The following is a 21,357-nucleotide window of genomic DNA, read 5'->3' as shown; positions in this document are numbered from 1 at the left end:
TATGAGAGAACACTGCTCCTCTAGCGCTGTGATTGACAGAACCAATAGTCAAAGCTTTTAGTGGGATTTCAACCATCAAAAATTACAACTGTACTTACTCAAAATTTTATGATCAAAGGGGAAAATTTCATGCCCAAACCCTGCCCCCTAAATAAATGGTAGACAACCTTATCCTTCACAAAAATTGGATTTATTACAAATTTACATCCGTCTTGCACAGGGTGATGATAGGAGAATTTATTAACGAGTGATGTTTCAATAATAAAGAAATTTATTTACATTTTCAACTGTGGTATAATCTTTAGAAAAATACATGAAAAGGCAGAAAACTATTAACCTTTAAATTGAGATCCATTCAATATCAAAATGATACATTTGAACAGAAAAGGAAAGCTCATGATATAATGGAACTCTACTTTTGCTCACGAATATTGATTCATGCATTAAAAGATTAAAGTAAATGTAATACAGTACATGGCAAGTTAACTTTAGATTATCATTTACTTTCTTTAACGGGATTTTCCTTAACTTCACTAAGATTGCAAAAACTTTAGCTTATTATGCAATATGAAAAGCAAGAATGAAATGTGCTGCGTGGCCTACATGAACAGAATGGAAATGATTACATTAAATAACAAGCTGATTTCAAATGGTTATGGACAAAATGAAATTAAAATCTGTAACGAAGAATGTATAATATTCCTTTACACTGAACATTGCTTAACACTAATTCTGAATGGCCCGGAACGTACATGCTAAAATGACCGTGAAGGTTATGTAGAGTAGGGTCCCTATGCTATAGGCTTTAGGACCATAAAAGCAACCATTAAAGTAAAGTAAAATAGGTATCTAGATATATCTTTTGTTTGTAATTTTGTATCTATAATCTCTTTTATTTTCTTTAGAAACTTTACCACAGCAGGTTTAGATAGAAATATGCAGTCCCAAACCCCCCTACTATTAAAGGCTTTATTCTGTTTATGACTTGCTTGTTTGGACTCTTTGATAATGGTATAATATGAAACAGCCCGTTCAGGATGAATACCATGAGGAGTTTAAGACAAACAATCTTGATAAAATGTCATGTTATAATAGACTTACATACATTCATTAGTGTTCAAGTCAGTAAGACGAAAAAAAAAATATCAGAATTAAAGACAATGAAACTGGACTAAAAACTTTCCTGCAGGAGGAACTTACTAATTCTTAATTCCTGTCAATTTCGGGGACTTGTCTGATCGTCCAGTAGTCAAATATTTCTCTTACTATGTGACAAATTTTATGGTCGGCCGAAATGATATTAAAATATACACTTATTCAGCTCAATTTAAAGAATATTCACTTTTTTTCTTAAATCTTATTGGTTCAATATTCATTAGATCAATTTTCCTTCGTTGGCCTGTTAAACCGATGTAATCACCGAATTGGTTATGACGTAACACTTGAGAATTGGGCGTGGTTCCTCGTTTGTTTTTCAGGCAGTGAAACAATTTGACAAATGTGGTTTTCCGCAGTTGAGTTCGACAATAGGAGGTGAAAGGACGTGATAGCTAACCCAAAATGGCTTCTAGTTTTATTCGGATTTACTCTACTTTGATGATACTCTGTGACATCAGAATTCATGCAACATGAAGGTAATAGTTAACTTCATATTAAAGTTGTTAGTTTTAAGCTTTTAAAAACTTAATTTAGTTTCATATTCAAAATCCTCCTCGGTAATGTCATTGTGCTGCAAAAAAATCAGTCTCTAGTAGGCTTCTCTATATCAATAAGCTTAATTTCATAAGAATTGAAGACGTCATTAAATCTAATTATTTATGCTCCAATGATTTTTTTTCTTAATTTAACCTAGTTCGTTGTAGGGTGGCCTTTAAAAAATTGCAATTAACTTCGTGTAACTTACAGTAGACTAGGCTTTAAGAATTGATCTAGTGTTGGTGTCATTTCAATTATTGTCTTTCATATGAAGTAAGCATTAGAGGTAATTGCTTTGCGATAGTCTGAAAGGAAGAAAAAAATGTTTACTTTCATAGCTAGAATTATCAATGCTGATTACTATATATGGTCTGATATTTTATTAAATTCGACACGGTTTTATAAACGAAATATGATTTAGGTTCTATTATCGGCGAGGCTTTATTTGGATTGAAAATTGTTAATGATGGAGCAGGTGTTGTGGTATGGTAGATCATGACGAATTCCATTCTGAACTGGTGGTTGCGACAGAATTTTTTTTTTTTTTTTTTTTTTTTTTGAGTAGGGGTTGATGTCGGTTTGACCCCCAAGGCTGATGGTGACGTCACTGTATACTCGATAGTTTAATTAATGGTTGATGTACGATACTTTGCTAAAACTTTGCGCTATAACCATCTGTACAAAGATGGCGTTGGCTTCCATTTCTCCATTTACTTTAAGGGCTGCTTATCTGGTCCTGTACAGCAGGGGAACCCTACTCTTTACAGGACCTCCACGGTTGTTGTTTTATGATTTTCAATCGGGGGCATTTAACATTTCACAATGCGTATTGTTCGCTTACTGTTTGACCATCCCTGTCAAAACTCACAAAGTAAGGTCGGTGCTACTATAGTGTGAGGTCTACCGCCATATGTCGCCTACCCAGGTTGAGGGTGAGGGCTACCGCGTGACCAGCGTCCCACAGCTCCTAAATCAGTTTTTCCCTCGGCCTAAAAGAGATATCATCGATTGAGGGTACTAAAAATGTTGCTGAAGGAGTTTTATAGAAGTCATTCTGACAGAAGAAGCAGCACTCGCCTTTTTAAGAACACAATCTCTTGGATACAGTTCAAGAAGCAAATCTATTTGTGTCATTCTTAGAAGATGTACGAAGTGTGTATCGCTAGAATAAATGTATGGAAATATATGATAACCTGTTTGATTTATGAAGAATGTATCGCTAGAATAAATGTATGGAAATATATGATAACCTGTTTGATGCACGAAGAGTGTATCGCTAGAATAAAAGTATGAAAATATATGATAACATGTTTGATGTACGAAGAGTGTATCGCTAGAATAAATGTATGGAAATATATGATATCATGTTTATTTTTACCTTTATTCCATTTTTTAATGTAATTAGAAATCCAATGATCTATCTAAGTCATTTCTAAGATATGTTTAAATTAAGTGTTTATTGCTTAAACAAATGTATGAAATGTGTTTTATCTATGAGGGACGAATAATTCAGCAGTAGACCTCACGCTATAGTACTAACGGGAGGTAGACCTCACGCTATAGTGTGGTAGACCTCACGCTATAGTAGTACCGTAAGGTCTTCCGTTTCCCCTTGAAAGCCCTACTATCTTCAATTATTCGGATGTCTCGTGGGAGCCTATTGTAGTGTCTCGGGCCCGCATATTCAAAGGCTCTAGAGCCTACAGTAGACATGTAGGTAAATTTACAGTTTCATCCATTATGGGGAAACTGGAATAAAAATATATTTGTTGCATCAGAAATAGTGTAGTTTCAACGAATTTAACGTTTATTTTGACCGCAAACCATCCGATTTAGAGATTTACTATGTAATTGGAGTTAAAACAACAAGTTGTTCCAGAATGCAGAAAGACCCTACTTCATCCCAACAATTAAGGGGGACACCAGGTGGGAACCGGGGTTTTGGGTGGGGGGGGGCGTCAAAATGATATTTGCAATAAATTAATACTTATCCTTCCACCACCCCTCCCCCTATACCCCTATCTAGCCCTACCGGGGGGGGGGGGGCTCCGCTCCCCCTGCGACCCCCCCTTCGACCCCCCCTTAAGGCCACAGTGATTTTCAGGGCACTACTGAACCTAAGAAAACCCACCTAACCTAGCATAGGGGCCCTGTATCCCTACCTAGGCCTACCGGGGGGGGGGTGCGACCCCCCCCTCAAGGCCACATTGATTTTCGGGACACTACCGAACCTAATACAACCATCTAACCTAGGGCCCTGTACCCCTACCTAGGCCTAGCCCCTGCGACCCCCCCCCCCTTACAGCCACTACCTACCACATCCATCAAACCAAATCCAACGTGATGGTACTGCTGTATACATCATTATACTATCACCATTATAATATACTCAATAAATTGATGAAGCTTACCTTAAACTGTTGGTTTATAAAGATGTGCTGCTGCTTTGAGGAAAACGTGAAGCTGTTGGGAAGGTTCCTTGGCATGCAGGACAATTTTTATTTTGTAAAATTAAATTCTCTCTGGCACAAATGCACTAGTTTTTCAACAAATTCATTGTAAGTTAGGAAACAGTCAGGACAAGAAGATGGAATTTCAACTTCTTGTGCAACATGAGATGACGGGCTTTCTATGGTCTCCATGTCTAAGAACGAAATGAAATGCCTGGGAAGAAAATGTATTGTTTCGCAGTTGTATTGTCGCGCTGTGATTGGCCAAACATGTATGACGTCATAGTGGACAGGCGCTGTGATTGGCCAAACGTGTAAGACTTCATAGTGGACTAGTTTGTCAGCGGATTATAGTGGTTACAGGGCTCATTTAAGCAAATACAAGACACAGTCAACAATAACAACAGACTTAGAAAAAATCTGGGAGGAAGACATGAGTAGCGTGAGTTTGATCGTCGATATATAAAGAACTAGGCATTTGCGACAGATAATATTTTACAGAAATACTACAAAAGACTTGCTTTACTCGGGAAATATATTATAATAGATTTCCCATAATGGATGAAACTGTAATAATACCGACATGTATCTAGGTTCTGATAGTTTGAAACCATCTGTAACTATTCTCGTGTCAGGACGATTTGTTGGTTGCACAATGTAGCAATTCTTAGATATTTTGGACCACCGGTTCTGATAACTTGGTGGGCTATTGTACATATTTTAAATTCAATTATCGCTTTAATCAGCAGCCAATGTAAATCGATTAGTATAGGAGTGATCCTTTCTCTAGGTGGGCGTGGGACACTGTGTCTTGCTCCTCTGTTTGTTTTGTAATATCTCAAGTTGTACCTTTGGAAGAGTGTGGCAGATGGAGTTACAGTAGATGGGTCTAGTAATCACACAGTTTATCACAAGTTTCGGTTAATGTCTAGGAGAGGGCCGCATGAAGATATCAGTGATATTCAATTTATTTTTACTAGAATGTGTAGGAAAGTATGTAAATAGTGGTATACGAGTGAGATAATTTAGTGGAAATCAATAATAGTCGAAATATCGACGATCAAACTCACGCTACTCATGTCTTCCTCCCAGATTTTTTCTAAGTCTGTTGTTATTGTTGACAGTCTTGTTTTTGCTCAAATGAGCCCTGTAACACTATACAGTAATCCGCAGACAAACTAGTCTACTATGAAGTCTTACACGTTTGGCCAATCACAGCGCCTATCCACTATGACGTCATACATGTTTGGCCAATCACAGCGCGACAATACATTATCTTACCCAGGCATTTCATTTCGTTCTTAGACATGGAGGCCATAGCAAGCATGTCATCTCATGTTGCACAAGAAGTTGAAATTCCATCTTCTTGTCCTGACTGTTAACTAACTTACAATGAATTTGTTCTAACTTATTCGGGGTTATATTGAAAAACTATTGGATTTGTGCCAGACACACAATTTAATTTTACAAAATAAAAATTGTCCTGCATGTCAGGAAACCTTCGCAACGGCTTCACGTTTTCCTCAAAGCAGCAGCACATCTTTATCAACCAACAGGTTAAGGTAAGCTTCATTAATTTATGGAGTATATTATAATGGTGATAGTATAACGATGTATACAGCAGTACCATCACTTTGGGTTTGGTTTGATGGATGTGTTAGGTAGTGTCCTTAAGGGGGGGTCGCAGGGGGGGCGGAGCCCCCCCAGTAGGGGTACAGGGCTATTAGGCTAGGTTAGGTGGGTGTATTAGGTTCGGTGGTGCCCTGAAAATCACTGTGGCCTTAAGGGGGGGGGTCACAGGGGGGGCTTCACCCCCCCCCCCCCCCGGTAGGCCTAGGTAGGGGTACAGGCCCCCCAGGGTAGGTTAGTTTGTTGTATTAGGTTCGGTAGTGCCCCGAAAAATCACTTTTCTCATCCTCCCCCACCCGAAAACCCCGCTTCCCACTGGGGTCCCCCATAATTGTAGTAGTAGGTTTATGCTTACATTTTGTGTGTAAGAGTTGTCTTATCTTTTTTATTCATTTCCTCATGTTTCTACGCACTGTGCAACAATAATCTGGTTGTTTTTTGCCGTTTTTCGTCGTTAATACTTGAAAAACGGGTGCGGCCTTCTTCTAGACATTTACCCAAGTTTCTTACGGAACATTCATCCAGTTACTTTTTCTTTTTTTTTTAAGCAATATTTCTTAGATGATAACCAGCAGTTTTTACTACATTATTTATTTGGGCATTGAGAGAAGTTATAGTCAATACGCCTAGATCACGAACTTTATTAGATATCGGAACGAGTCATTATTTATGTTTATTTGAATATTACCCATGCTTCTGCGTTTCTCTTTAACACCACCATGGATTCAGTTTTGTTCTCATTTTAGTTGTCATCCATTCTCTAACACTATTAAGGATTCGGTTTAGTTTCAGTAGTGTCATGATGTAAACTATAGGTAATTATAAAATTTAAAGTGACCCATGTGGATGGCATGGACAGTACATCTATATATCACTTTCCAGTTGAGCAATGAGATTTTTACTTGCCTTTGAGGGAGTTGGTAGCTAAGGGTACCTCTCTCCCAGTACCCCTTGTGCACTTCAATCTTAAGTGTCCTTGGTGACACGTGTGGTGAAGTGCATGGTGGTTACCCCAGTTTCAGGGAACCCAGTGGTTCACCCTAAAAAAAACTGGCATATTAGGTGTAGTAACGTAGCTCCCGGCCCAAGTAAGGTGCCTGAGTCGGAAGCCAGTAAGGGCAAGGGAAAAATACTGACTGTCCAGGGGTTACCGTAATCCCTAACCCAGTGCCAGTGACACCCTCCATCTCCCCACGTTAGTCCCCTGATTCTTCTGCCAGTGTCGACCAATGGTTGTCTCAGGGCCTTGTTAGTCTCCCTGCCCTATACCCTGTAACATTATGCTCCATTGTTGTGACTCCTGTTGGAGCAACCAGTGTGGTTTCTACCCTCAGGAGAGGCTTCATTGACTGTCATTCCGAGCTCGACTGCTGTGCTTGTATATCCAGAAGCGAGAACCATGAAGAGGAGGAAGCGTTAGAGCTGCTGCTCCTCCGATTCAGATTCTAACTGGTCTTCTTAGATAAAATAAAGAGGAACTCAGAGTTCAAGATGAAGGCACATGGCACCTGTGTGGCCATGAGGCAGGGCTGTGGACCAAAAAGTATGTGGATTGGGTCTTAGCTCCGACTGCTGCTCGTGTATCCAGCTGGTACAGAAGTGTACAGCCGCATAATCTTTTGTTGATAGAAGAGCTGCGGCTAACTCCATCTCCTTCCTCCCTCTACCAAAGAGTTTTTTTTTTTGGTGTTTTAGAGAGGATGGCACCATTTAAGGCTGTACTACAGTGCATGCATGCATTAGTAGGCTGAGAATGTAGGGCAGAGGGCTTTGTTCCTTGCGCTTCGGAACACGGGATCATTGTTATCCTGCACGACCCTCAGAAGGTTAATTACCTGGTACTTCTCCAACTTGTGCTGTCCAGTGCCAGAAAGACACCCCCGTCCATGTTGGCCTACCTAGGTCTTGGTTAAAACTCTATTACATTCTCTGTTCGGTCCTAGAGACAAAAGTTGTATTTGGTGTGGGGGTGGGGAAGCAGTGTCTGGAGCATGCTGCCTCACTATTGCCTTGGTGGGAGATGAGGGCAATTGGGGGAAGGATGTCTTAAGGACTTCAGCCCATGGTCTGCAGCCTGCTGATCTGACTATCATGAGTTGGCTGATTCTGAATACCTTGAGTCAGTTCTTGTGACAATCCTTGCCCTTGTTTGTGAGTGCAACAGGTTGGAGGTGACAGTGGCACCGCTTTTGGGATGACAGTGGTCATTGATCACCACTCGGAGTTGCCATGGTCGGATTTCTTAGACTTTGCCCTGGACCGGGTGGGTGATCATATCTGTGGGTCTGAGTATTCATTCTGAACTAGCAGGTCTAGCAAGATCCTGCCAGCCCCACTTTCTAGGCACAGTATGCTCTACACGTAAAAGAACACCTCATCTGCACCTCTGCAGGGAGACCTGCCAGTGTGCACTCTGATGGGGGCTCTTGGAGACATGGAAGGCACGTCCTTGGCTTGTGTAATGGCGACCATGGAGGCTTTGGCGTTGGCCTCTCTCCATTCTGTTTCCTGGCTCAATCAGTAGTTAGGAGTAATCATGTACTAAGTAAAACAGTTGATGTTGTCAACCCCTGGAAGCTTTGGAGAAGTACTAATGCCTTGTGCTCTTGGGTGGGAAGGCAGTCATCTTCCTTGCTCACCAGGTGGCAAACCTCTTTGCTAACTGAATTTTGAAAAGGTGGGATGCTGTAGTTTCTCACTTCTCGAAAGTTATCCAGGTGATGGTGTTAGTTAACGGAACGTGTGTGCGTGTGCATGCATGTGTATGCACCAAGTCTCGGGAAGGCAGCAGTAGAGTCTTGAAGAACTGCTTTGTCAGACACCCTGATCCATCGTGTTTTCTCCTTCAAGAGCCCCAGCCCTTTGAAAGGGGCAGCACCTTTGGGCTCGGCCAGGCCTGCAGGATTGGCATATAGGGAGGGGCCCTGCACCAGCTCTGAGACCTTGAACCGCAATGCTCATGCCCTCATGCGAACGACACTTGCAACTTGGCAGAGGAATGGATCCCGAGTCTTGTTGTGAATAGCCTTTGGGATGGTTACTTGCTACCTAGTTCCGATAGTTCTCGGTGGAACATCCAATATCCATGAAAGTCGTGGCATTGTGGGCAGAAGGGAAGGGATGTTGAACGTGCTTGGAGTTTCCAAGCTTGGCTCTTCCTACTGGGGAAGGCGGCTGGGAGCTGCAGGCCAGTCATCAATTTCTCTCCTCTGAACAAATTTTTGTCAAATTCAGGCTGATAACAGTATGGTCTGTGTTGTTTTCCATCAGATAGACTTTATGCGTGCCTGTTCATCAGTCTTCTCGAAAGAATCTCGATTTCTCCCTCTATAGTATGGTGTACCAGTTAGTCTGTGCTTCGGACTGCATACGACTCCTCAGTAGAGGTTGAAGTACCTGGCTATGTGGAAAAACATGGCAGCAGTGAATGTCTTTCCAACAAATAATCACATGAGCATCTTCAGGGATTGGAGGTTGATCATTCCTGTCCAGGATATTAGTATCAGCTGAGTGCTGGCAGTGTCTTCTCCCATTTCCTCGGAGAAGCTCAATCCTCACGGGCTCCTCCAGGCCTAATGGTATCTGATGGATCAAGGGTATGCCAACAGGGATCCCCTTGTTACATTTAGTTTCAGTGGGACAAGAGGTTAGAGACAATTTGTCCTAGAGGTGTGACGAAAACCACCTCCAGGGGAGTCCCATGCAACTCTCTGCTTCCAGACATACTACTATTCTTGGATGCATCAAAGGAAGGATGTGGAGCAACCTAGACGACCTGGTTGTCTAGGGGATTTGGGCCGAGGAAGAAAGGCATCGGCACATTGTCATCGAAGTGCATGCAAGCATCTAACTAGTATTGCAAGCATTCCTGGAACATTTTTGAGGAGGCACTCTATGAGCAAGATAACGACAGCAGTGGCATATGTCAACAAGGAAGGAGGTAAGGTCTCGTACCCTCTTTAAGAGTTGACAAAGTCGATGCGCATCTGGACAGAGCTCCATGCTGTGGAATTGTCAGCAAGATACAGTCTGGAGAGGAATGTAGAAGCAGACAGTGTCCCCAGCAATGTGTAGTAGGAGCAGTGTGGTTTCTACTTCCTGTTGTAGCAGAAAGACTTCTTGCCTGAAGGGCTACCCATGGATCGACCTGTTTACCACGTAGTTAAACAAGCTCGCAATATTCTGTTCCCCTGTTCTTGACCTATGGGCTGTGTGTGAAGATGACTTCTAATACCCATGAGATCACTGTGATGCCTACCCCTTAATGCCATTCAGCCATATCTGGCCAGTAATCAACAATGTAGAATACGTCAGGACTCTGGTTGCCCCTGGTGGCTCCCATATAGCCTCATGAATGCAGATGTCTTCCTTTGTCGAGAAAAGCGCCTCGGTCGCAGCTGTCAAAGGCTCCTACTCGGCCATTAATATACAATAGTCTTTTGACTTTAAGGTACAGTATAGATCTCTTAACTTCTTGGGAGTTGTCTATGCTTGTAAGGACCTTTGAGCAGTTTTGCCCACCCTTGGATCTCAGGGTTCCTGGAGTGGGATGTAACTTTGGTTCTCAAGACTCTTACACTTACCCCGTTCAAACCTTTGAGGAGATAGCCTTAGCATCAGCAAAGAGTTCAAATTCAAGTGTTGCAGTCTACTTAGTAACTCAAATCAAGGGGTGGAAGGTTGCCTGCAGCAAGATATACATATATAAGGTCTGTCGGACTGTGGTACGATTTAAGACACTTCTGCGCATGACGTCATCAGCGCCTTAGCCTTGAAGAAACCCTTGCGTATTTACCTTCGTTTATTCACTTTTTACCCTTTTCTAATCAAATTTTTTTCTTATTGGATCTCTCTCTCTCTCTCTCTCTCTCTCTCTCTCTCTCTCTCTCTCTCTCTCTCTCTCTCTCTCTCTCTCTCTCTCGTAGAAATTTGAGATATGTTTATTTTATTAAATTACTCTTCAGCAATGTAGCATCGTTAGGGAAAACATGGAATAAAATAATTTGTTCATTTCTTGTACTAAAGTATAGATAAGATATAATTCACAATTTCATAAATATTATCTCTACGATATTTCTATATTACAATTTTCATATATAAAGGAAATATAATTTGCGGTTTCATAAATAAGTTATCCATTTATTATTATTATTATTATTATTTAAATGCTAAGCTAGAACCCTAGTTGGAAAAGCAGGATGCTATAAGCCCAGGGGGACCCAACAGGGAAAATAGCCCAGTGAGGCAAGGAAACCAGGAAAAATGAAATATTTTAAGAACAGTAAAATAATTGAAATGCGCATTTCTTATAACTATAAAAACTTAACAAAACAAGAGGAAGAGAAACTAGATAGAACAGTGTGCCTGAGTATACCCTCAATGTTTCCATTAAACAATTTTCATATATAAATGAAATATAACTTACAGCTTCATAAACAAGTTGTCAATTTATTTACAATGTTTCCTCTGCACAATTTTTTATATAAATGCATCGTAATTTGCAGGTTCACAAATAAGTTATCAATTTATTTACAATCTTTGTTATAGAATTTTCAAATATAAATGAAATATAATTTGTAGATTCATGAATAATTTAATGATTTATTTACAAAATCTCAATTTAACAATTTTCATAAATTTCCTATTTATTCTTCTGAAAACTCTTGATTTTTTTTTTATTGAAATCAATTTTTCTGTTTAACTGTCTAATTCTGTAGAATGCAGATATTTTTGCAAAGCAATAACATCAACTGGTAAGGCCATTCCAGCAAGTTTCATCTCGTCAGCAAGAGTTCTTACACAATTATTTCCCTCTTAATTTTTCACCACGGAGAGCTAAAAAGATTTCTCTCGTCTTACTTAATTGGGAAAAGAAAGAATCTGAGGGTACATGAAGACCACCTCTTTTCATTACATAATCCTACACTATCATCTGCAACAACATCTGACCTTTGTTTTCTTAATTCAGAATATTTCAATGAATTTTTTTTTTTTAACTTTAACCTCCTATATACCTCAAAGATTCCTCCTCTGTTAAAGAACTAAGCGTACTTGGAGGTATTTGATTATTTCCGTGTTTCAGTTAATCTAAGAACCTCATCACCTTCTATCTATGATTCTTGATTAAATTTAATATCCATTAAAATGGCTGGTATGACAAAATTTCCAAGGCGAGATGTGACTATTGTCTACTGGTTTAGTATGAATACAACCTTTGGCTTGGTGTGAGGTCACTGACAGAGACCCAGGTTCGAGTCCGTATGTTTCATTAAGGCATTGACTCGTTATTTTGTAATCCCATTCCACAAGGTGTTTTGTGTTGTCATTCCATTGTGATGCTGTAATATAAATTTCTTTAGGGTTGTATAAAGGACAATTAAATAATTTTTGAAGTTAAAGTTTCTCTCTGCACTTAGGAGCATTAGAATATCACTTAATTAATTTTATTAAGCCTTACATTAGAGTTTTTAAAAATTATGCTACATTTTTTTCAAGTTAGTTCACTCCCAAAGTCCTTTTGATAATTTTTATTTGTAATTTTTTTTTAGATTTAAACTATACATACAACTGGAAATAGTGGAAAGTCCTAGTTTTTAATCTCATCAAAATATCACTAACGATTAAAATGTCCATTTTGAATTAATCATTGAAGGAAAAAAATCACCGCTTTAAAATCTAAAAATCGTCTTGACACACACTTTGACCTTACGACAAAGTAAAGCCAGAACGAAAGAATAATTCCTAATACTACATGTAAAAAAAATCCCTCCACAATTAAATGAAGCAAATTTCTGTTTTGTCATTATAAACACTGTAGTAACTTGTTCATTGGAAGCAGGTCAACTCATGTTTTGTTTAAAACCAGTAATACATCATCTTAACTATGGACACAATATTAACTTGTGTTAAATAATTAAGTTTTTTACTATCATTAGTGCATGAAGTGGGACCCAGTTAGTTTTGTAATGCTACGTTGATGATATCAAAGGTTAATATCTTCTGTACCCTGTAGAAAAAAAGTTATATAACAGGTTTATGAAACTTCATATTCTAATAGATTTTTTTTAGTACAAACAATAAGTAGCAAACATTATTTATGATGTGCCATGTTAAAAAGAATTTTCAGTATTTTCACCTAATGGTATTGTATACCGAGAATTATAATAAGAATGTTCAGTAAAACCTAATTACTGTATTATGAACTACCTCTATTGAAGAATAATTCCTTTCAGGTTGTGTTGAAATCTCGATCTAAATGAATAAAACTCGTCCACCAGAACTCCCCTCAAGAGTCCAACTTGTGCGGGCACTAATATATTTTAAGGTAAGAGATTGGGAATTAGATTTTCCAAGTTAAATGGGATTTTAAAAGCTGAATCATGGTAGCAAACCTTTTTGGTCCAACAATTGTGTGGAAGCTTAATCTGATATGTATACAATTTACTGTATAGCGTTATGCTATGCATGAGGCCTATACCATTTAGTCTGAAGATAAGCTTCAGACAATCTGAACGAACGAACTTTGTGAATGGTTGAGCAAATTATGCTAGTTTTGTTATAAAATGTAAAAATATGCTCTTTGGTTAGGAAACAAATTGGGAAATATATCGAGAAAATAAATGCAAGCATTAGAACAGCAAACCAGATTACCAATACAAGCATCGTATGCATAATGAAAAAGAAAGTATTTGCAAAGGCACCAGGATGGATTTTCGGCGCCACTGTTACCATAATGCTGTCCATAATTAACTTTCGAACAAAAGTATAGTAATTGCTTATCCCATGAATATAATAAATACAAATTTGACATAGAATAAGATACTAAAAATGTTGCTAATTATAATGTTGATTGCCAAGAAACAATACATAGTTATACTTAGAAATATAAAGATACTGCTGGAAACTTTGAACTAACAAAATTTAAAAACGCATAATTAACACACTATTTATTCCTTTGAAGTTTATAAACTTTATTCAGAAATTAATTTTTTTCGTGAAATTCTGAGAATTTTGGTAAATTTATTTAAACTGAAACAGCTTTCAACTAAAAAGATTGGACATCAACACTTACGTCAGTTTTATATTATCATTTTTCACTTGACTCCTCTATATTTTATGCTGATATTTTCAAGATTATAGCTTACCTTAATATGATGATGAACGTGTAAAAGGGTTGCTACGCATACTAACAGGAATAGAGGGCTAGCGTTAATCTGCATTTTATAAGATTACAATATACAGTATACCACGTTCAATAATCATAAAACTAGCCGTAACTCTGGTTGGAAAACCATATTACGAGAAAGGGTTTTTAATGGGGCAATGATCCAAGTAAGGAAAACTTAAATTTAGTAATGAAAGTATATAATGAAAAGATTTATAAGATAAAACATTAAATTGAAAAGGAAGACACTTGAATCTCGTCTGGAATAAAAAAAAAAAATTCTGAAAGGAAAGGTAAGATTAGCAGAAACTGATGTACAGAATTATAATCTAGAAGATCCAAATACAACAGGATGGTCACAATTATAAATAGTTTTGTATAATGCATACACAATGAACTGAATGAATGACCATGCCAGAAATTGAAGCTATGACCTCAGAATTAATTTAAGGGAATTTTATTTTGTTACAATATTTTGGTCAGCTGCTGAAGTCCAATCTAGAGAGCAATATTCATAACATTAGAATAAAGAATTTCTTTTCCGGTAAATAAAAAAGATATATTAAGGTATTCTCAATGCACTATTTTGTTCTACAATTGAAGAATGAACTGACTTTTTGTTTTTCTCAAAGTTTTAAAGTCAACAGCGTCACCTAGTTGCATTTGGTTATACAGTAGTAGTAATGTCAGTGTAAAGAATTTTAAAGTGGGATCCACCGTCTCAGATCTAATAATAATGCTTTGTTTTCTAAAGATTCAACTTAATAGACCATATTTTTTTACCAAGCATTAATTTTAACTAAATCTCATAAGAGAATCTGTGATACTATATCTAGACAGAAGATGAATTTTTGTGTAAATAAAGCAGCATAATATTTATAAACAACAAGCATTTAAGCTATATAATACGTTTATATATTAGCCGTGGGTGAACCAGGAACACGTGACATTACATTTCTCTGGTGACCACAATGCCCCTCAACTACTATTGCATTTTTAGTTGAATATCAAATGACCTCAAAGTTGACACTAAAAAGTACCCCCAAGTCTGACATGACACTGGAACTTGGTATAGGGGCATCACAATCACAAGTATCCAATCCCTTACAAAAGTCAAATAATAACCCAGGAAGCGGGTGTTTACTTTCAGTTTAGGAATTCATACATTGACAGCAGATATTAAAAACCTAATAGTTTAGTATTTACTAAACTTGGTCTGCAATCAGCAGAGCTTAAACTTTTTCAAACGCTGGTAAGAGGGGAGCAACTCTCCATTTTAACCAGCATGAGAAAAATGTCCATTCAATTGCTTCAGTCATTTTTTCAGTTATAATGCCATTATGGTCTTTTCTCCATAAACATTAAGGTTACAGAATTAAGTAGGTAAAGTCGTGAAAACAGGAATAAGACATAATGGGCTCTGCATTATTTGACTTCCTGTCACACATACACCACAATCCTCTGGTTTAAGTAAAGAAGCACCTTTGAGTTTACAACAAAAATTACAAATATGAGAGAAGCCCACCAGTTAGATTTCTGAGCTATCCAGTACTGTGAAAGGTTTCTTTTACAGCTTATATTTTTAAACCAACTGATATTCTGAGCCACAGACTTCGAGTAAACTTTGATAATGTTTAAGATTTGATACCCTTTTCAAGATTATAAGCTTATTGTACAACCCTTTGCCTAGCAAACTGTTTCAGTATGTTTTGTCTAACTCTTGGTAATCTACAAATTGTGAATGATTCCGTGAGACAGAAATTAAGTTTTTATTATGGGCTCTAGCCTAAAGTAAAATGTTGTGCTCTAAATTCGGGTATGGCAGATCTGTCGGTGGGTTAAGGTTTATAAGGTAGTCACTCGACTAAGGACTTTTTATGGACGTTTTACTCAACTCATGATAGAACAACATCAACTAAAGTGGCGACTTAAGGACTTTCTTAATCATATATCGGAATGAATTTCCTTTCCATTTATATGTAATTTTAAATATTTTATGAAATGGTAGTGTATATATGACAGGAAATATAAGAATGATAGACGTAAAATATGAAGGGAGTAGAAATATCTGGGCGTAAGCTATGTCCAATGGTGCTCAAATGGCTGAGATGTGATAGAATAACCAGTCGGTTAAGGTAGTAGATGCAGGTTACTCGATTAAAGCAAACTTTATTCAATTGAGTATGGTTGTATTGCATTTGTCAACTGAATAAGTTAGGCTGTTAGTTTGTGTGATTAATTAGATACTGGTATGTAGAAGGTACGATTGGAATGTTAATAGATTAAGATGAATTTAACTTTTCAGTTTAATATATAATGGGTCAGTTTAATATATAATGGATAGATTCTAAATTTGTTTAAAATTTAATTATGTATATGATAGTGGTAGAGATTTAGCTCTAAGGCTCGACATCTTGATATTTTTTACTTCTTAAAATGCTCGAACAAGAAAGTGTTGTTTGACGATGCAGTAAAATCATGTTAGCTACATATCAGACTAATTGTCTACTAATGTAACTCTTTGTAAATTGTTTGACTGTAAGGGTTTATTTGTAATGTTGGTCATTATAGTCTGAGTGAACTGATTTAATGTGCTTCATGATTTAAAGTTAATAGCTAGTGTTGAAACAGATTAGTCGTGGTCGTATTACCAAATTACCAAAGGAACTTTGTTTTATACAATTGTGAATTTATACAAGGGGAATAATTCGAGCCATGTTAATAGTGGGTCGTGCAAATAAGAAAGAATTTTATATTTGACCAGTGCAGGAAGTGTCTCATGGTGTGGGCAATTAAAGAGTAATAAATGATGAGAGGTGGTGAATTAGACTATTTTTTTACATCGTAAGAGGATTTATTGTCCGAGTTAATTTTCACAACAAAAATGAGAATAAATCATCTCCAAAGAGTGAAATAGAACTTTAAATCTTGGGAATACATAACAGAAGTAATAAAAGTTTGACTTAAGAATTATTTGATCAGTTCAATACAAGGGAATTAACTTGTCAATAATAGCCATACATGGGGAGAGCGGACACTCGGGGAGACAGTTGTGTGATTAAGATTATTTCAACTGAAAGAAATTATTGGACGTATCGTGGCGTATCAACACCTGCCATGGTTGAGATAAGCTTACCATGACAGGTGGATCTGTTGAGGGTTGCCCAATCACTCCTCGGACTCGAACGTAACTGGTCTTCGACTTACCCTTGCTGTAGATTATAGCCAACAGTTCTCGTTGGCACGGGCCATTCCCTTGGTTGGCCCGTAGCGACTTTCCTACTCTGGGTATTCTTATATCCCATATATTGCTTGGGGGGGGGGGAGTCTGAGGGCTTGTCTAGCCCAAGGGTCGCAAGGGCAGCTGATGTAACCGCACCAGACTGGTTCTCACTGGGTCCCCTCTCCCCGGTGTACCTGTTGAGTCGACGTGGAAACAGATTCAGTACTCGTGTGCTTGGGTCAGCACACACCAAACAGTGCGCATTTACTTATCTTTTTACGTTGTTGGTTCTATAAGTGACAGAAGTCTAAACAATTGGAGTTAGCAAACTGCAGATATTCACCCTATTGGTGAAGTGATCTGTTCTGACAGTCACAGAGGAATGATTTGGGATAGTTTAGTCAGTCAAAGGAATTAGGATAGGTTAATCAATCGGTGGAATGGTATGGGATAGATTCTTCAATTAGTGGAATGGTATGGGATAGATTCTTCAATTAGTGGAATGGTATGGGATAGATTATTCAGTTAGTGGAATGGTATGGGATAGATTCTTCAATTAGTGGAATGGTATGGGATAGATTATTCAGTTAGTGGAATGGTATGGGATAGATTATTCAGTTAGTGGAATGGCATGGGGTAGATTATTCAGTTAGTGGAATGGCATGGGGTAGATTATTCAGTTAGTGGAATGGCATAGAATAGATTATTTAGGGAGTGGAATGGCATGGGATAGATTATTTAGTGGAATGATTTCGGGATGGGTTACAAGTCGATAAATTGATATGGGATAGGTTAATCAGATACTAAGGTGATATGGGTTAAGTTAATTAGTCACTGGAATGATACTGAATAGGTTAGTTAATTGATTCATGTAAGTTAGTAGTTAATGATGAAAGTAGCAGCGAGTCGGTGGTTTTAAGGTAGAATTCTCTCTCTCTCTCTCTCTCTCTCTCTCTCTCTCTCTCTCTCTCTCTCTCTCTCTCTCTCTCTCTCTCTCTCGTGAATCTAGTTACGAAAGATTCATAAAGGATTAGGAGAAACTTAGTTATTGGAAATAAATTTTGATAAACGGAAATGGAAATTTACCTCTTGAGTTTAGTATTACATGATTTTTTATGGAAATTGTGATATGAGGGAGATTTGTATGTGTAAAAACAAAAGTGCATCAATAGGCTTATAAGATGCTAAAGTCTTGTAGCATGCATATGGATATTCACATGGTACTGTAGTTGCTTTTTTCTCGTTGTTTTTCATTTGAAATTTAAATAAAAATATTTTTTTTTTTACCTCCGCCAATGAAGTTGGAAGGAGGTTATGTATTACCCCACTGCTTGTGTTATTTTGTTTGTCTGTGAACACCTTCAGGCCACAATTTCAATCGTAGAGTAATGAAGCTTGCAGGGATTAAGAGATGTGTATAAAAATGGAAATTATTGAATTTTGGAAGTTCAAGGTCAAAGGTCAAGGTTACGGTCAAGCAAAATGTCCAATTCACGTAATCAGCCATAAGTTTGGACATCGTTGTCACAGACCTCAAACTTGTTTCATATTTGAGTGTATGAAAATCCACGCCAATTAATACATGTTTAAGGTGGAAGGTAAAGGTCAAGTAAAAGGTCAAATTCCGGTCATCAGCCATACGGCCACAATTTAAAAAGCAAAGTAATGCACCTTTAAGTTATTCTAAACTTGTTTAATCAATTATTTCTTATGATTCAACTTCTAATTTGTGTAATGTATTTTTGTTTGTTGCAAATGAAAGGATTTTATTATTATTATTTATTTATTTATCATTTATTATTTTTATTTTCATTTTTATTTCTTTATTTTTATTTTTATTTTTTTTTATGATCATTATTACCTCTGCCAACGAAGTCAAAGGAGGTTGTGTTTTACTCCCTGTGTGTTTGTTTGTGAACACCTTCCTGGCCACAGTTTTAATCGTAGGTTAAAGAAACTTGCAGGGATTAAGTTTTATAAAAAGCTGGAAATTAGTAAATTTTGGAAGGTCAAGGACAAGCGAAATTCCCAATTCACATAATCAGTCATAAATTTGGACGTCGTCACATACCTTAAACTTGGTTCATCTTTGAGTGTGTATAAATCCACGCCAATTAATAGAAATAAACTACCCTGTCGGAAGTCTGCACTCTACTGAGTACCCCTCTTTTATTTCTGTAATTCTTCTCTAGTATTTGCTAGACATTTTCTTAATTTATCTATTTTGTTCATTGAAGATTCGAAAGTTAGCAGATTTTCTATCATTACCACCGAATGTTAAGTGGTTTCCATGCCTTGTAAATATTGTTTCTTCTAGAAGTTATTTTTTATAATTTGTAGGCTGATGTACTGCCCTACTTAGAAATTCCCCCCAAGAACTGGCAACACTAGCAAGGTTTGTATGAATAATAGTATTAGGATGTTTGGGGGTTTGTATGAAAGAAGCCAGTGTTACAGATGTAAGCAAAATGCATAGGAGCCCAAAAATAACCACAGATTGGCCACTATGTATATTAAAAGAATAAAGTAATATAGATTATGAAACTATTTGAGATAAGTAGAACAGGTTAGGGTTAGTCAGGTATTAAGGCAATATAATCAAGTCAATAGACTGTAAAATGGATGATAGAAGAACAGTTGCATAGGTTAGTCACTGGTTCAAGAGGGTATGTTTTAAGAAGTGGTTTAAGTTTCTCACGATAGTGAACTTTTACGATGAATTAGTTCATGGACTATTGTAAGAAACGGTAACTAATGCATTGAGGTAGGATATGGCAGTCAATTATTTGAGTTCGGGTACTTAGTAGGATAAGGTATAGAGTAATTGTGTGTTTAGGTAGGACAAGGTTACTCTATGGTTTAAGATAGTATATATTACTCAGTAAATCAGCTGTCTCACTGTTCTACAGTTAATCTGAATGATTAAGGGAAACCTTATAGTCTGTTATTTAGCTGATAGGTTAATGGTTCACAGTGAGATGGGCAGGTTAATGTAATAGTTTAAATGCTCATAGATACTAGAGTAATATCTTAAGTACTCTTTAATGTGATGTACTCCTGTTAGGCTACTGTTAATCTTTCATCTGTTATTGTATGAACTGCCACGTCATGTAAATACCTGATGTTTATTTCTCTTGCACTGCTTTATATAGGCTACATGTCAGTCTTGCATCTAATTTTGAAATTAAGTGGAGAATAAGATTTCTATATTGAGAATATAGCATGTCTTAAGATAATGATTATTTCTTTTCACAGATATGATATATAATGAAGGGCTCCTGAGAACTAAAGATCTACCCCAGAGATTATGAATTACCCTGGAAGAAAAGTCATGAAGAGTTCCTCTGAGGAATGAAGATAAAATCACCACTAGATCGTTATTAATTTGTTTACCATTTGAAGCCCTACATTGTCCCAGTTGCATCTGGCAATCCAATGTATTAGACTTCGGTATAATGATGTACTTATGAGAATTATCAAAGCTCCATTTCCATTTAAACCATTTTATACCTATTAAGATTATTTGCTATCTGATGCATAAAAATAGCTTTTTTACTTTTTCGCAAAATCCATTGTTTAGTTAAATAGCTTACACAATATATGCCCTTTTGCTGAATTGGCAATGTTAAGAGCCCACAAATTTTCATATTTGGAAACTGCTTAATGTGTGTCATTGATGCTCAGTCAGCACAAGTTTTATTGTACAGTAATTTTATTCTTGTCTCGGTCCTTTTTTTTTTTACCATAGTAACATTATAAGTCGCTAAACTGAACCTAATCTCATATATGCTGATTAAGATGCATAAAAAGATGAAAAAATCAGTTTATAACTATTAACCGTTAAAAAGAATCTATGTGAATGTAACCACGTTATCCATAGCAGTAGAAATAGTTAATTGAGAAGTCTTTAACAAATCTTAAAAGTTCTGAGGTTTTCAGAGTAGGTGCAAGCATTCCATAGACTAAGAATCAGTACAATATATCAGTTTGTTACCATTTATGCACGTACATTTTTTTTAAATCTTGAAAATGCGTTTTGACGTGACGTTCTCAACTGAAGCCATTGAGTATTTTTTGTTGGAGCTGGATATTTAAATGAAATTCTCAATCATTCAGAATCTTTGACTAGAATTTTGCTTTATAGAAGGTTGATTTTACTGTGAAAGAACTTTGAAATTTAGTCTTTTGGATGTAAA

At 37.1% G+C, this 21,357-nt stretch overlaps 1 long non-coding RNA gene across 1 annotated transcript; it reads left to right on the top strand.

The window, feature by feature from the left end:
- Window positions 1–1,513: 1,513 nt before the first annotated feature.
- LOC137647031 (uncharacterized) lies at window positions 1,514–21,084 on the top strand. Its single transcript, XR_011045517.1, has 3 exons — window positions 1,514–1,634; window positions 13,007–13,098; window positions 20,417–21,084. It is a non-coding gene; the product is annotated as an uncharacterized lncRNA (long non-coding RNA).
- The last annotated feature ends 273 nt before the right edge of the window (window positions 21,085–21,357 follow it).

Source organism: Palaemon carinicauda, chromosome 9, assembly GCF_036898095.1.
Source record: "Palaemon carinicauda isolate YSFRI2023 chromosome 9, ASM3689809v2, whole genome shotgun sequence".
NCBI lineage: Eukaryota > Metazoa > Arthropoda > Malacostraca > Decapoda > Palaemonidae > Palaemon > Palaemon carinicauda.
The sequence above is the reverse complement of the archived record's forward strand: the minus strand, read 5'-3'. Positions and strand labels throughout refer to the sequence as shown.